Source organism: Alligator sinensis, unplaced genomic scaffold, assembly GCF_000455745.1.
Source record: "Alligator sinensis unplaced genomic scaffold, ASM45574v1 scaffold1_1, whole genome shotgun sequence".
NCBI classification, from domain to species: Eukaryota; Metazoa; Chordata; order Crocodylia; family Alligatoridae; genus Alligator; species Alligator sinensis.
The window spans coordinates 20154-30788 of NW_005842556.1; positions in this window are offsets into that span (position 1 = coordinate 20154).

The window sequence follows — 10635 nt, forward strand, 5'->3', positions numbered from 1 at the left end:
AACAGGCTTTGTGGACTCCACAGGGGCTAGCATGCCTGCAGTTTTGACCCCGCTGTGTCTTAACACGTACACATGACATAAGTTTTGCATTCAGTATTTTGGGGTGCAGTTTCTCTGAACCCCCTGCATCTATCACCTTGATACCTGGCAGACTTTGTTGCCTCATCAGAAGCTACCATTCCTGCAGTTTTGACCCCACTGTGGCTTAACACATACATGTGATATAAGTTTTTCTCTCCAGATTGTGGGCTGCAGTTTCTCTCAGTCTGCTGGACCTATCATCTTGAAACTTGGCATACATCATGCCCTCAGAAATAGCTACCATTAGTAAAAGGTCAACCCAAATCAGGCCAGAAATGACAAAATTATAGCCTGTTTCGACCTTCCCTATTATATCCTATGGATGAAACGTTGAAGCAGGATTGAAACGGCAAAATATTTTGACAGAATGGAACGGAATGGCCGTTTTGACCGGAAAACAAAGTTGAAATCAAACACTGTTCCATCGCAATGTCGAAACGCTGGTCGAAACGGATTGCTTCTGTTTCAGACAGCCCTACTATGCGCTTCATATTTTGTAAGATAGTGCCTTAAATTTTGTTATTCTTGTGTAATGATAATTGTTGATTCATTGACATATGATCCCACTGATTCCTTGCTCGGACCCCTCCCTGCCACCCACCTGTTGCTTATCAGCTCTTGATTTGTGCTTACCTGTATTGGTTTACTACTCACCTGTTCTTAAGTTGTACTTATCTGTACTGGTTTACTATTTACTTGTTTCTGTTTTGTGCTTAGCTGTGCTGCTTTATCACTTGCCTGTTCTTGGCTAGTGTTTGCCTGTATTTATTATTTCCCTGTTCCTGAGTGGAACCTCTAGTGGTAATGTATAGCTCCCTCCTGGTTCTGCTCTCAGAGTATAGATTTATCTCATATTTGTAAATATGTCTCTTATCATACCTCTCTTGGTCTATTTTTATTAATATATCGGTATTAAGTTCATAAATTCATAAGTTCATATTGTCCTAGCCTGTCTCTTTAGGGAATAGAGGGAAACTGTACTTCAATTGCCATTTCTTCTCTCAGCACTCCTCCCTAGCCAACACTTCCCTTCCATTCGAGGAGGAAGCACTTACTGTGGTGCACCTGAGCTACAACAGCATATACAATTATGCGTGCCCACTTATGTCTCCACATGATAATGGAAGCAGAATCGCCACCAATATGAAAATATAAAAAATCTCACTTATTCAGCTAGAAAGCTGCCACTTAAATGAAAGTAAGAAACAAAATTGTAGTCTAAGGTTTCTGTGTTTTCCCAAATTCCCATGCTGTGTAAACTGTGGCAGTGTTATTCATGTAGGGAGGAGTTTGAAGCTCCAGAACGCAAAAGGGAATGGAAACGTCTTCTTCCTTATCTGGGAGTGAAGTCATTTTGGTGAAAGTAAAATACCTCATGTTACATCTTCCTTCTTGTCCGTTATATCCAGATAAGGTCCTCCTTTTTATGTGACCAGCTATGTTTCATTCCAACACTAAATAAGTTTAAAATTATATGTAGCAAATTTTGCAATGACACATTTGTGTCATGCATCTACACATGATATAAATGCACTGTAAACTTAATGCACAGTAAAATAACGTGCACTCTGGGAGTGCATGCTCTGACACAAGCCTCCCTTTAGCAGCCCAGGGTTTTCCAGGGTCCCCCAGGTGCCAGCCCCAGGCTAGCAGTGGGCACCAGGGTCAGGCCTGGGCACCAGTGGGTGGGGGTACTATCATACCTCTGGGGAACTTGCCTCCTAGCCCAGCACTCTAATAAGCATATCAGGACATGGGGCTGGGAAACTCTTCCCTCCTCCAGCAGCTTTTCCCATCACCATGCCTTGATCTTCTGATCAGGGCTCAGGGCTGGGAAAAACCTTCCAGGGAGGGGACAGTTCCCTACTCCCTGCTACCTGGGGCAATTTGCCCCATTCACTGCCTATTCTGGAGTGATGGAGTGTCTTCCACATTCCCTCTTATGCCCTGACATAGTAAAGTCAACATCACTAAACATGGATGATATCCAAAGACTGATTGCCTATTAATCCAGCTATCATTAAAAGCTCCTTGGTGAGTTGCTTGCAATTTTTATCCTCTCTCTCTCTCTCTTTTTTTTTTTTTACTAAAAGCACTTCTGAACAACAAGAATAAGTATTTTCAGCCCATATTATCAAACTTACAAAGAAAAAATTGCTGTTTAAAAAAACAAACAAACAAGTATTCGATGAAACATCATTCTTTTGGTTAAAACATTCATGTTTTGGTTAAAAATGTTTAAAGGGGTAAAAAATACTGGTCATTTCAACTACTTGTTACCTGATTTTTTTTTTCAGGAAAAAAAAAGCAAAAACTAATGAAAATATAGAAACATTATTTTCACAATCAATACTTCAATTTCTTATAATTTATTTTTCATTTTAAATACTTTCTGTTTTGAAATAGAGGGCAATAGTCAAGTAACTTTGTGCCTTCAGTTTCCTCATAATTAAGCAATCTACATCCACAAAGTAAAAGGAAAACAAATAGAGCAAGGGTAATGTAATAAGACATTCTGTCCATTGAAGAGAAAATAGTAAGCTTTGTTGACAGATCTCAGCTGCAGGGCATTTGGATAGACATGGAGTGCTGGACTTCATTGGGATCTAGAGTGAGGAAAAAACCATCACCACCACTGCCAATGGCACAAGAGACAACTGTCATAACCTTGTGTTTTATGAGCATATTGCAAAAAAGAGGGCGGCTCAGGGTGAGCAGTGAGAATGGCTATAGGTAGGTCTGAACCAAAATCAAGTCCCTGATGTCACAATGCACTTGGGGCATAGATAGCAAAAAGGTCTTGGATGCAGCAAGGACAATGGTCCCCTATCACAAGGAGCTGGCCCAGATCAGTGACAGACCATGCCATTTGCACCCTGCCCCTCCACCATACTGCACACTGATGGGGCCTATGCAGAGTGAAAATGGTGGTGGAAAGCAACAGCAATGGGACCTCCCCGTGGATCCCAGCTACTGAAATGATCCTAGAGGAGCACAAGGAGGTAATCTCCATGGACTTGTTCCTAGTCCACACTCCCAACCTGAACATGCAGACTCCTCAAGCCCTGACCAAAGACAACATAAGCAATGGCAGAAATTACAATTAAACCTTAATTGATCAGGCTTGCATGTACAATCCACCAGCAACTTCTGGTTAATCTCAGCAACTTGGTGGAACCCAGGGTTGGGGAGGAGGCCCTGCAGTGCAGGCTAATGGGTTACGTTGGGTTGCTGAAGAGTCACTAAAGAGCCCCCAAGACTCCTACAGTTCCCTTCTGGCTAGAGAGTGGGACTTGGGCTCTCCAGCCTCTGCTCCAGATTTAAATATATGATGTCCTAACTTGTGGCTAATTGTTTTGTGTTTTTTTTTTTTTTCTTGCAGTTGCTAGACATGGTTTCTAAAAGCACTGGTGCTTCTCTCCTGGCCAGATGGGTCCCATAGCTGTTTCTCCAAGCCTTCCAGACATATCCTGGTGGGAAGAGGATGGGAGGAGATGGTAGTCCACCAACAAGCCTGCTGGATAAACTCAGTTGACTTACCCCAAACCAAGCCAGTCCCACAGACTCCTGGAAACTGGACCTGACCCTTCCACCCAGAAGCTCCTTCACCCCACTCCAAGATGGCCAGCCACCACTCCAAATTCAAAGGGACAATGTGCTAACTTCAGGGTAATGTGGGCTATTGTTTTTTCCTCAGAATGGCTCACCACAGTTTCTTGAAGCTCAGGTGAGTTTGCACTGGCAAGTTGTTCCTTCTCCTGCTGCAAAGGACAGAATCAGTAAGGACATCTCCAGTCTTTGTGGGAGGCGTGAGAACAGGGAGGTTGGTAAGGCTGACAGAAAGCCACATAGGGAAATAAATCAGTGACAGAAAAATCAAGTGCTAGAAAAAGGGGCAGTGCTAGGAGAGAGAGGATGAAGAGAGGTGAGGAAGGAAGTAGCAGGGTACATGTGAAGGCTGGGCCTGATCCTCCTGCCTGTCTCCTAGTCCCATTTGCCTCCATGATGGGTTTATTTTTAGACAGAGAAACTGGCACGAGTGAAGATAAGGAATTTCATGCCTGTGGATGAGTGGGAATATGAGTGGAGTGGAGTGGGAATCCAGTATTATCAAAAGCAGCAGATCAGTCCCAGGACAGTTGGAAGGCTCTGAACATTAACATAACACTTTTCTAGCTTGGTTCCTGCAATCAAAGATCAGGCCAATTCTTGTCCACCACCATCATTAATAGTTATTTCTGCTCTCTCTGTTGGGAAATAAAGTGAATATCAATTTTATACAAGTCTACCCTGCCAGCAGTATCCACTAATGGTGTGATATCACCTTCATTCTGCTTGGAAAAACATATTCAATTTAGCATTGGAACCTCTGGCAGAAGCTTTTAGGCAAGCAATCCACATTGAGAGGATCAAAATTCTTGATTAAATGTACACAATCAAAGTATATACAGATTATATCCTACTTATGTTAAAAAAAACAGGTAATTCATTATGTCATCTCTTACTTCTGTTTGAAATATTTGACCAGTTGTCAGGCCTCAAGATCAATTGGGACAAATCCTCTTATATGAATATGTCAAATCTGATTGCTTCCATTCTGCAATAAGGATCTGTAAGGTAATAGACTATTTAGTCATATGCTCTAATCTCTACAATATGGTTCAAATAAATATTGATAAACTCTTAACTAATATTAAAAAATGAAAAGATGGAAAACACTTCCTGTATCATTAATGGGAAGAATAGAAATAATCAAAATTAATGTGTGTCCCAGAAATAACAATACTCAGTTAACAATACTCAGTTTATTGTCATGAAAGTACCTGCATCTGTGTTTAAGCATATAGATAAAATGATATTCAGCTTCATGTAGCAATCTAAAAGACCACGAATATCTGCCAGAGCCCTTAAAAGGGCATGGTACCATGGCAGAGCGGCTGTCCCAGATTTCTATTTATATTATCTCGCTATTCATATAAGGTGCTTAACTATTGGATGTATGAAACTGTTTCAGGGGACAAACCTATGGCTGCTTACAGACATTAAAAGGAACACAAACTGTGCTTTACTTTAAATTCAGCATCTTCCCATGCCAAGCTCAGTACATGTCCAGAAGAGACATCGTGTTAGTTGGACCCAGATCACCCAACATCTGTATAGATTGAATACTTTAGTGACACTTTTTTGGCACTTTTACCTAATAGATGATTGAATCAGCTTTAGATAAGTGCCAAAAAGCCCTGATGAAGCATCCAACCCACACACATGCTGTGGAGCTGAGTTGAAATACCATGCTGCTTCATCTACTAAAGCATGTTTGTTTTGTGTTGTTTTTAAAACACCTGTAAGCAGACTATATGGTTGAGCATGGTAGAAAAGTCAGCTTCCAAGTTTGGATCATTATACTCATTTTAATTTCTTAAGCGTTTATACTAAGACCAGTGAAATTAAACATTATATTTAACTCTTCATGAAGTACATTGAAGAAAATTAAAGCCTTAACATTTAACAAGCTATACAAATTTAACAAGATCTCCCTTTGTTAATTTATAGGTAGGACCCTGAGAAAATTGCAGATTTCTTGAAAAAAATCATAGCACGTGCATGGGTAAAGTATAATTTTTCATGGAATATTCATGGAATTACCACGGACCTTGGGAAATGGATCTCAGTAGTTCCATGGATACTCCATGAAAAATTATACTTTACCCACACACGTGCAGCAGGCAGGCACCTAGCCATAGGCGGTGGAAGGCAGGGATAATGGGGTTTAGCCCCCACAAAACATGGCACAGCACAGAGGGCCATAAGGCAGCCTGGGCATGGGCTCCAGGTGGCTTCAGTGGGAGGTGGAGAGGGCCATGCACAGAAAGACATGGAACCTCCCGGAGGCCGGGATTGCAGCTAGGCAGCACGCAGAGCACTGCCCACCACAGCAGGTAAATCAGGGAAGGGGCGTGGAGTGCAGGAACAGATTGAGTCCCCCACAGTGAGGGAGTGGGGCAGGGGCAGGGGCAGAGGCAGGGGCTGGAGTGAATAGGCCCTCAGGTGGGTCATGGGACATGCAGAGCCCAGGTGGCTCATCCAGGAGTGCAGCGGGGGGAGGGAGGGCTCCCACCACTGTGCACACATCAGGAAAGGTCTGTGGGCACAGGCCTCCCTGATCTGTGCATGGAGCAAAGGCAGGCTACCACTGCATGCTGGGCTCTGAGCCCTGCTGCTGGTGCCAGCAGGCAAATACCATTGCACTGCTCCCATGGCAATGGCAGCAGGGTGAAGAGCCCAGCCTGCAGCTGCAGCCCGCTTGCATCCCATGCACAGATTGGAGATGCACGTACCCCCCAGGCCTCTTCCAAGGTGTGCACAGTGGTAGGAGCCCCCCCACCACCCCATGCCCCTGGATGAGGCACTCAGGCTCCGAGCATCCCATGACTCACTCCACGGCCCCATTTGTAGACAGTGGAGCCCTGGCATTGTTTTGCATGCATAGGATGACTAGAGGTTGAAGTATTCTAGAACATTTGAACTCATAACTTTAATGATGTCATGACCCACTTCTGAAAGCTGAGCATGTGCAGTGAGTTGTTTGACCAGTACCTATTTGTTTGTTTGGTAACCAGGGGAACTGTGGCAGTTAGGACCATTATGTTAAGGAATTATTGTTGGTTGTTGGGATAGTTTGATTTGTATGGTCCTAGCTGTGATTGACTTTGATTGGCATTGATCAAGAAAGTAATGATTGGATCTGCCCATAAGCCTGTCCAGTGTAGGGACCAGCATGGCTTTGGGCGGTCATCATCTTCAGAGTTAGAGCTCACTCAGACCTTCTCTGTCTCACGCTCTCTACCTCTTTTGCCTGGTGTGTGTGCGTGTGCAACTGATTTAGCATTTGAGTACTTGTGTTTGTGGAACCCATAGTTTATTGACTGTGGAGCTAGTGAGAACCGTGTATGTGTGGGACAGTGTTCGGGAGCAATGACAGGAGAGTCCTGATCACCTAAGCACTTACCAGCCACTCAGCTATTTCTGCGCGTCGCGTTGGTTGGGTAAAGTATCACCTACCCCTTTTCTGAAGTGCTTAGTACCCACCTGCATGTGAGGGAACAACATAGAAATCCTCAGGGGTGTGATTCTACAGAGCAGGCCTTCCCTGTCTGTCAGCTCTCTAGGGTGATAGTCTACCACCTAGGGTGACAGACTGGCGTCAGGTTCTTTAGCTGTTCTATAGTTTAAATATGTATAGTACTATATGAGCATGTGCAGTGAGTTGTTTGACCAGTACCTATTTGTTTGTTTGGTAACCAGGGGAACTGTGGCAGTTAGGACCATTATGTTAAGGAATTATTGTTGGTTGTTGGGATAGTTTGATTTGTATGGTCCTAGCTGTGATTGACTTTGATTGGCATTGATCAAGAAAGTAATGATTGGATCTGCCCATAAGCCTGTCCAGTGTAGGGACCAGCATGGCTTTGGGCGGTCATCATCTTCAGAGTTAGAGCTCACTCAGACCTTCTCTGTCTCACGCTCTCTACCTCTTTTGCCTGGTGTGTGTGCGTGTGCAACTGATTTAGCATTTGAGTACTTGTGTTTGTGGAACCCATAGTTTATTGACTGTGGAGCTAGTGAGAACCGTGTATGTGTGGGACAGTGTTCGGGAGCAATGACAGGAGAGTCCTGATCACCTAAGCACTTACCAGCCACTCAGCTATTTCTGCGCGTCGCGTTGGTTGGGTAAAGTATCACCTACCCCTTTTCTGAAGTGCTTAGTACCCACCTGCATGTGAGGGAACAACATAGAAATCCTCAGGGGTGTGATTCTACAGAGCAGGCCTTCCCTGTCTGTCAGCTCTCTAGGGTGATAGTCTACCACCTAGGGTGACAGACTGGCGTCAGGTTCTTTAGCTGTTCTATAGTTTAAATATGTATAGTACTATATACTGTGTCTGCATACTGTTGTCTTTGGTTTCATTGGTTCTTGTCTTAATACACTTGTTAAACTTTACGTTCATGTGGGGTTTTGCTTGGCATTTTGCACCTCTGGTCAAGGTAGGCCAGTTTCCAGAGGGATTTAACTCTTTGGTGTCCCTCAGATGTAATAGGGAGGTTGTATAGAGCCTTAATAAGCCTCTGCGTGTGTTTGAGAATGTGAACGGATGCCTGAAGTGGTCCATGGGGTTCTCTGCTTTATTGCAGTGTGCTTACCTTCTCTTTTCCCCACTCTTCACATTCACACCATCCCCTAGTTCGATCTGTCCCCCCCACCCCCCATGGCTTTTTCCCACCCTGCTGCAGCCACCTGGAGCCTGCGCTTAGCCTGCCTTGCAGCCCTCAATGCTGCCCCATGTTTGAGGGGGCTAAACCCTGTTCACCCCAGCTTTCTGCCACCTATGCTTATGACCCTTAAAAATTGCAGTGTGAGATGAATTTCACGGTTTCCGCATGGTCCACAGCATTGTGATTTTCTGAGGGCTTTATTTACAAGAACACCCTCAATTGAAGTTTAAAGATAATAAAGAAAACTCATATGTCTGGAAGAAAAGGATATAGCTATAATAAAATCCACTGTTAAGTATGGTAGTCTTCTACCTTTTGCTTATATATGTGATAAGTTTCAGTTATGTAACGAACAGGAGATGTTCTACAAAAAGCTTTGTGCTCAGCTGAATAAAATGTAAGGGAATATATGGAATAATTTATTACCTTCAAATTTGGAAAGATATGTGTTGTACTCTAAGGATAAACTTCATTTTGTACTCTAAGGATAAACCTCATTTTGTTGCTAGAAAAGCCTGAAGGAAATATTCAGTTCCATTTTGAAAGTATTTGAATTCAACTGGAGCTCCTTGGACGTGAGAATTCCTACACCTGGGATTATAGTAATCTGATCTCAAATGTGTACATCTGATTTTTTCTATTGCAAGATAAATTGTAGTGCATGTGATCTTAATAATTCTAATATAATAAAAGGCTTAATCTGTCTGCCTGTCTGTCTGTCTGTCCGTAACGCTCTTGGCCAATTGCGCATGTGTCACCAAGACAGCAGGCAGAGATTGGCTGTGTGGCCTGGGCTGCATGGGCCCAAGTTTAAACCACTGCTGGGGAAGTTTGTGGCAGTGGCTAACATGCCCCGGCCACCCAAGCAGTCAGGCCATTTCCTTCTGGCCACTTGGTCCTATATAGGCAGCATTGTCAGTTCCCTGATACATCTGACTTCTTTGCTGAGCTAGACCTAAAAGTATTAATCTCTTATTCTGTCATGTTCCTCCACTGCTGAAGCTTATCTGTTTTGACACCTCTACCAGCAGTATCTTACTTTTCACTTTCTCTGGAAGTATTGCAGACATTACCACCGTCACTATCATTACTACCCACCTGTGAATCCTCTCCTCCATTATGAAAATCTATTTTCCTAATGTAGCAATACCCCACATTTTTCTTTTTTTTTTAATTTTAAAATACATTCCCCCCCTTCCCCAACTATTTCTGACTTTTTCTCTCCCTCTCTATTACCTATGCAGAAGTATGAGTAAGTTAAGATGTAGGATAAGCTGTAGCATTTTTGTAGCAAGTGGGTTTTTTTTGCTTCTCTCTCCTTCTTCGATCCACTCTTTTATATTGTATAAGTATTATGTTTATATTGATTTTTACTGTGTGATTACTGTTTTACTGATTTTTACTGTTTTTTTTTTAATTAATACTATATGATTTAGGCTTACATGTGTAAGTTAGCATAAATAATGTCAGTAATATCAAGTTTCCATTTTGTATGTCAAGCCTCCATCTTGTTTCCTTTGCCTGGGTGTAACCTATGACTAATGTCTAATCAGTCTCATGTAAATTGGTTCCTGAATGAATGGGAATGAATGAGGATGCTTGAGATACAATGGTAGTAGGCCTCTACTGCTGCCTTGCCTGGACACTCTACCTTGTACATGTCCCTCCCATAGGAGACACAGGTAGCCCACCCCTATAAAAAGGGTGGTAGAGTGTGACCTCCTTGGGGTGCCCTCTCCATCTGGACCAGCACTACACCACACCACCTATCCACCCAGAGGCCCTGCCGGTGACCCCTCTCTGGACAACACCTTGCTGGAGAAGACCCGGATTGGCCATCGAGGACCAACTCACAGCCCAGGATAGGTAGCTATCACCCACCTTCCTTTCATAAGAACAGGATCTGGACTCTGTCCCTACAGACTTTAACTTCAATCTCTCCACCAAGCCTTTTTATCTCCTGCTACCATTGTGTGGGTCCGTGTGTGAGTGCTTGTGTGTGTGTATAGGAACCAATAACTTCATGAGCTGTATAGTATACTACCTGTTTAATAAAACTGGTATTCTTGACCATGAGTTGGTCTTTGTCTTGCTGCAGGCTCCCAACTAAATCCCTGTCTGTCTGACCTCTCTCTGGACCTCATTCCCCTCTGCTGCCTCTATCTCCCCCAGCTCTGGCTTTCTCTCCCTCTCCACTGACCTCCCAGCCCTACTCTTTGGTTTCCCAGCTCTAGCCCTCTGTCCTCCACCTTTGCCTTCCCCCTGATCTCACTCTCTCTC